At 42.4% G+C, this 7253-nt stretch overlaps 1 protein-coding gene across 6 annotated transcripts in view; it reads left to right on the top strand.

Annotated features, from left to right (window-relative positions):
* Positions 1-3197: 3197 nt before the first annotated feature.
* Positions 3198-7253, top strand: part of LOC115082067 (protein O-mannosyl-transferase TMTC4-like) — an 84117-nt gene continuing 80061 nt past the window's right edge. For 2 of the 6 annotated variants that reach the window (XM_029586333.1, XM_029586331.1), the window contains exons 1-2: positions 3466-3573; positions 3828-3907. The gene's annotated coding sequence lies outside the window, so the exon portion shown is untranslated. The other 4 variants (XM_029586328.1, XM_029586329.1, XM_029586332.1 and 1 more) reach the window with 4 other exon arrangements.

The following is a 7253-nucleotide window of genomic DNA, read 5'->3' as shown; positions in this document are numbered from 1 at the left end:
TCCCTCCAGAGGAGCTCGCTCATAACAGATTGCTAACTCCTCCCTTCTGAGGAGTTGGATCATAACAGATTGCTAACTCCAGTGGATCCAGCTTTAAATTGGAGAAGCCGGATCCACTGGAACTCCTGGGAATCCAGCTTAAGGTATGAGATGTCAGTAACCTTATGGACCCGGCACACCTCTCCGCTTTGCAGGCTATACTGGGCCTGGCTCAACGCATCTCAGAACCAGCAAGAAACCTTGGAAAACTTACTGCAGCATTTCATCAGCTTCACACACAGAAGATATAAGGCACAGCTTCTACACAAGAGGGTCAGTTTACAGGAGGTAACTTTAAAGACTGCTGTTCCACTGGCTGCGCCTATTCGCTTCTCCGGAGAACTCCAGAAGGCGCGGGGCTTTTTGAACCAGTGCAGCATGCAGTTCACTTTACAGCCTTATTATTTCCCACGGGCCTCTCTAAGACCACCATACATCCTGTCATACTTGGATGGGAGAGCCTTGTCGTGGGCATCTACCTTGTGGGAACACAAGGACCCTATATTGCAGGACATAGAAGGATGTATGGACTTGTTTAAATCCGTTTTTGATGACCCTGCTTGCATGTCTATCGAAGGGTTTGCTTTAGTGGACTGAAGCAAGGCAACAGATCATTGGCTTGAATTTGCCATAGAATTCAAGACTCTTGCAGCGGAACTCCGCTGGGACCCCTGATGTCTCAAGATTCTCTTCTGCAGAGGCCTGGATACCCGCTTGAAAGACGAGCTGGCTGCTCGCCGGTGGCCCAGCGGGGAGCCTGGAAGCGATCTACCGCTAACCAAATGGCACTGGTGGCCTTTAGCCCTACCATGTGATAGGAGCTAGAACGACCACCTGCGCCATTTTGGTTAATGGCAGCTGACGGCCCGGGAGCGATCTGCCGCTCCCAGGCCCCCTCTGGACCATCAGGGGTTTTCGTGAGTCTTGGGGGGGGGGGGGGGGGGGGGGGGGGGGGGTGTTATTTTTTTAAGTTTGGGGGACCGGCATGTGGTCCCCGCCTCAGGTGGCACATTACCTTGAGCCACCCCTAGTTCCCAGATATGGAGAGCAGAAGGTTTTAAAATCTTTATTAGTTTTATTTATAGGTGTTATTTAATAGGTCTGCTGATTTGAAATGTTTTATTGCTGTTTGGGAAATTGAATAAACATTTTTTGTTTAAATAAGTTTTTAATTATTGAATGATCTATTCATCAGCTGTTTTGAAATATAAATTATTTTTTATCAGAACTAGTTTACTTATTATGATTCATGTTTTATGTTTCTTGATTTTATTATTTGATATTTTATGGGAAGTGGTGATGTTTCTGTTTTTCTATTATTGCACTTCATGGAGAGTCTGGTTTTTTGGGGGTTCTCAGTTTAGTTTTTGTTTGCATGTTTCTATTTAAACTTTATGGTCTCTTTATTCTATATTTGGCGGAGAGTTTGTCTGTGTTTTGCCTGTGTGACTGAGGGAAGATATTCTGCTAGCATGTAGCTTATGTGTAGGAATGTACAGCATCTTGGCTTGCTCTTTTTTCTCATTAGGTGAATTGATGTTTTAGGGATGGTATAATATTTGCATTGTTTGCATTTTCATGGATAATTGAGTGCTGGCAATTAGTCCTATTTTGGTATGGGAAGTTTACTAACTTTACTGTTTCTGAGGGCCAAGCCTATACCCAACATATTGTTATAATAGGCCTAATATAGGAGTTCCAATTCACATGATCTATAATATGCAAATTTATGCAAAAGAGGGGAGCGGGAATAAACACCATTTCCCCCTGCCCTCAAGGGTCCAGTCATGGTCTGTGGAAAAATTGATTATACAATATATACCTGTTTCTATTTTCAACAATATTTATTCTTTTATTACAAACATATAATTAAAAAACATTTATAATTTATATTCACTCATACCACATTCATCCTACAACAATACAATACAATAATACTTATTGCACATATCCCTATAATCTTAAAATACAATGTTCGTTACATTTTTATTTACTACATTCCCACAACTCTGTTATGTCAAAATCTTCCCTATCTGATTTCTCTGCATATACCCTGTTATACAAAGTTCCAGGGTATATGCAGGGTTCCCACCAAAAATTATTTTTGGTGGGAACTTTGTATAACAGGGTATATGCAGAGAAATCAGATAGGGAAGATTTTGACATAACAGAGTTTTAGGTATGTAGAAAATAAAAATGTAACGAACTAACAGGCCGATACAGTACAGTGCGCTCCGACGGATGGCACTGTTAACCTGTCATTGGACGCGCGTTTTCCCTTACCCCTTATTCAGTAAGGGGCGGAAAACACGTGTCCAACCCGCCGAACCTAATAGTGCCCTCAACATGCAAATGCATGTTGAGGGCGCTATTAGGTATGCTCGCGCGATTCAGTAAGTAAAATGTGCAGCCAAGCCGCACATTTTACTTTCAGAAATTAGCGCCTACCTAATTTCTTCCGGCACCGGGAAAGTGCACAGAAAAGCAGTAAAAGCTGCTTTTCTGTGCACCCTCCGACTTAATATCATGGCGATATTAAGTCAGAGGTCCCGAAGGGTAAAAAAAGTAAAAACATTAAAAAATAAAAAAAAATTTTGAAGTCGGCCAGCAGCTGTCGGGTCGAAAACCGGATGCCCAATTTTGCCGGTGTCCGGTTTCCGAGCCCGTAGCTGTCAGCGGGCTCGAGAACCGACGCCGGCAAATTGAGCGTTGGCTGTCAAACCCGCTAGTGTCCCTAGCGCCTCCTTTTGCCTGTTTCTACCGCCGGACCTAATTTAAACACTGCATCGCAGCGCGCACAGGCGAGTGGCCTGTGTGCGCGCCGCTCTCCCGCGGACTTGACTGAATCGGCCTGATTGTATTTTAAGATTATAGGGATATGTGCAATAAGTATTATTGTACTGTGTTGTTGTTGTAGCATGAATGTGGTATGAGTGAATATAAATTATAAATGTTTTTTAATTATATGTTTGTAAATAAAAGAATAAATATTGTTAGAAACAGGTATATATGGTATAATTAATTATGTATGAACAATAGCTGCCAAATTACCCGTGTGCTGTCATTTATACTTGCAAAATTGGCAACCCTAGCTAGGGAGCTGCCTCCTGTCCTTTCCTGCTCAGTCTCTCGGCGGGCTGCCCGCATGGGCTGGGAGCGGGCTGGGCTGAGGGGGTGAAGCGCGCGCGCTGCTGCCTCGCGACTGCCGCGAGCCCTCCGCGAGCTGCAGCCGTTCTTACGCCTTTTCTCAGCCCCGCCGCCGCCGCTCTCCCTCCCTCCCTCCGCCGGCCATGGCTGTGGATGCCGATAAAGCCCCGAGGATCAGCCCTGCCAGCGGACGCTCCTGGCTGCCCGCGCTTGCACCGTGGCCCTCCCACTCCTAAGGACCTGCGGTGAGCGCCGCCGCGGGGGGGGGGGGGGGGGACGCTTTTTCCTGCAGCACCGCCCGAGCCGCATTTCCTCTCGGACCTCTCTTAGTGCAACACCAGCGGCTGCTGCTCCGCTGGGAATGACTGCTCTCGCCACATCTAATAGGTTTGCTTTATTGTCTTTTATTGTAGCAGGGTTACCGCTCTCTAAATGAAAAGTTAATAAATGCCGGACCTGCAGCGCCTGGAAGCAATGCTCGGTCTCTTCTCAAGCAGGAAGACTTCTTAAAGATGCATTTTACCCTAAAGTAAGGGGGGGGGAACCCCCCCCCGAGCACATAAAACCTTTGCATTTCTGCTTTATCTTCACATATGCTCAGCAACTGCTCTTCCAAATCCGTCCCCTTTCTTCCCGGATAGAAACGTCGTCACGGCAAGTTTGCGGTTTTCCTCTGAAAAGCGCATCGTGTCTGAAGATCCTGAATCTCCAGCATTGAATGGTGAGTCCCTGAAACGGTCTCCCTAGTGATTATTTATCCAATGGCCTCATGTTTCTTAAACTTATTCCGTCTAATGCTTATGCCGATTCGTTACTAATTGGTAATTTACAAATCTTTACTTCATCGTGATAGTCTGTAAGCTTGCAATAGTAATTTATGTGCCCTGCTGTCTTGCCCATGCAAGCATAGAAGCCAGACGACTGAAGAAGGAGAGAGAATTTGTGAAAATACTCTTAGTAAAGGTTACTGCATACGTACTTTCCTGTCTACACTAACTTTGCTGAAGGCTCTGTTGAAAGCTGTATAAGAAATGCAAACCAAAAACAAACCATACATCTTTCCAGATATATCTATTCGAAAGAGGTCATTGGCTGGATGGCCAGGGTTGGATCTGAATGTGAGTTCCAGCAATGGGGAGCTTAAACTGCTAAAATTTACTGCACTTGAGTACTAATAATGCTGTACACTTCCTTCTTGATTAGTTGAAAACAAGGGCTGAGAATCCATAAGTTATTATAAACCATAATTACAAAATGAGGAAAGACTAAAGAGGTTAGGACTTTTCAGCTTGGAGAAGAGACGACTGAGGGGGGATATGATAGAGGTGTTTAAAATCATGAGAGGTCTAGAACGGGTAGATGTGAATCGGTTATTTACTCTTTCGGATAGTAGAAGGACTAGGGGGCATTCCATGAAGTTAGCATGGGGCACATTTAAAACTAATCGGAGAAAGTTCTTTTTTACTCAACGCACAATTAAACTCTGGAATTTGTTGCCAGAGAATGTGGTTCGTGCAGTTAGTGTAGCTGTGTTTAAAAAAGGATTGGATATGTTCTTGGAGGAGAAGTCCATTATCTGCTATTAAGTTCACTTAGAGAATAGCCACTGCCATTAGCAATGGTTACATGGAATAGACTTAGTTTTTGGGTACTTGCCAGGTTCTTATGGCCTGGATTGGCCACTGTTGGAAACAGGATGCTGGGCTTGATGGACCCTTGGTCTGACCCAGTATGGCATTTTCTTATGTACTTATGACAATACCCAACCAAGGCAGTGGACAGCTAAAAAGTTAATTTCCTAGCATGTAGCCAGATGGACTCAGGACCAATGGGTTATGTGCTCCCCTGGTAGCAGATGGAGACTGAGTCAGGTTTCAAAGCTGACGTCACCCTAAATATACCCCTGCAGTGACCTCGGCCATTCAGTATCTCTCCATCTCCTAGCAGATGTGGATTGTGCCTTCCGTATCGGGAACACAGTACTCTTTAGAACAGGAAATTTTACCTTTTAAATTGGAGAAAGATCGAGCCCCACTCTCCTGCGGTGATTTTAGCTAACGTAGGAAATTGTCAACTGTCTTTCCTAAAGTAATAGGTATGCGCCTGCCTCTGATTCTCTGGAAATTTTTCAAGACTTGTGTGAATTAATTTTGTCCTTTAGGGAAACCCTTGTCATTTTGGGGTGATTTTTAACCGGCGTTTGGACAGTCAACCTTGTTCCAGGCTCTCTCTTTCCAAGTTTATGAATGAACCTTGGGGTATGATGTCCTTGGCCAGCCCTATAATGTTATAATGCCACCCCACTTCTAAAGATTTTACATTATGTTCTAATGTATATCAATCTTACTCTAGGATAGATTACTTTTTGATTTATAGCTCTCTTCTACCATCTCTTCTTAATGCTGATATGGGTAGTATTTGGTGTCTGATTATGTGAGTATCTTCGTCTTTATCCGGGCTCCAGGACAAACATGTTTCTCCCACGTGAAGATTTAATAATTCTCTTCTAGGTGAAGCTTTCATGGAAGAGGTTAAAAGTGCAATGATTGATTATTTGCCCTCTCCCTTTTGTGATAAAATGGAATGCTTTAAAGGCTATGCTCAGAGTTTTTAAAAGTGGGTATACAGCAAAGTGTGTTAAACAGTATAACAAGGAGTTGGGTGCTTTCAGGCTCAGATAGCTCGGTTGGAGAGTAGCAGTAAAACAGATTTATGATGTCAGAGCTTGAAAAACTGATATATCAACATACCTTACTTTGTAGCAGAGCCAGCAATTCCATTTTTTTTGCAGAAAATGTGCTCTTGAAATAACAAGGCTGGTCACTTTCTGTCAATATACTTAAAAGGGCAGAAAGAATAGGGAGACAATTATTTATTTATTTATTTGGATATTTTATGTACCGTCGTTCCAAAAGATGATTCATAAGTTCCTTTTCAGTAACCTTCACATATTAGAGAGTTGTCTTAATACATTTTACGTCTCTCAGTAATTGTCACTTATTCATCTAACGATATGTGTTTTTAATATTGTAATTGTCTGAATATTGTTTGCTAGATCATATGCATTTTTGAAGAGCCATGTTTTCAGCTCATGTTTTCAGCTCTTTCTTTCTGTTATCAGACGTAATGACTCTGGCAGAGAATTCCACAACATGGGACCTGCTATGGAAAACATTCGGTCTCTTATTTGCGTTAGATGTATACTCCACGTTGTAGGCTCAGTTAATAGTTCTTTGTTTTGCGATCTTCGTGTTCGCTGTGGTGTGTACGGTTGGCGAGTCACGCCTAATATGCTGGGGTTTCTGCCATTGATTATGTTAAAAATTAGGTTTAGAAGTTTATAGTGGATTCTTGATTATACTGGCAGCCAGGGTAGAGCTATCAGCTAGGGAGTGATGTGGTCAAGTAGGCCTAGTACTAGAGAGTTGCATTAATATATGTTTGAGAATATTAATGTTTGTAAAACAGCGCAGAAATCCTGGAATGATAGTAAAGATTTCAGCAGATGTAATATTTGAAGCTTGGAGTATTCTCATTTAATTAATGTGCTTTTTCATTTTGATGTTCTCATTGATCTGTATTCCTAGGTCCCGTACTTGTTCAGAGGGTGTAATGTGAAAATTACCCAGGTTTAACTATAGAGGGCTTTCACCTTACCCATACGATTTCAATTTTTTTGTGTTTAGTGTAAGTTTTTAAGCTGAGATGGTTCTTGATGTATTGCCTTCATGTACATTGTGAGTATCTATGCTGTATTTTCAATTGATTTGGCGATAGGAATGTAGAACTGTCATCTGCATATAAGAAGTTGATTCCTAGTTCTGCTAGTAACCATAACTGGAAGGGGGACAATAAGTAAATCTGCAGCTCTAACACTAAACTTTCAAAAGGGAAACTTTGATAAAATGAGGAAAATAGTTAGAAAAAGACTGAAAGGTGCAGATGCAAAGGTTAAAAGTGTTCAAGAGGCATGGACATTGTTTAAAAATACAATCCTAGAGGCGCAGTCCATATGTATTCCACACATTAAGAAACTATTACCATCATGGTTAAAAGGTGAGGTGAAA

Source organism: Rhinatrema bivittatum, unplaced genomic scaffold, assembly GCF_901001135.1.
Source record: "Rhinatrema bivittatum unplaced genomic scaffold, aRhiBiv1.1, whole genome shotgun sequence".
In the NCBI taxonomy this organism is placed as follows: Eukaryota; Metazoa; Chordata; class Amphibia; order Gymnophiona; family Rhinatrematidae; genus Rhinatrema; species Rhinatrema bivittatum.
The sequence above is the reverse complement of the archived record's forward strand: the minus strand, read 5'-3'. Positions and strand labels throughout refer to the sequence as shown.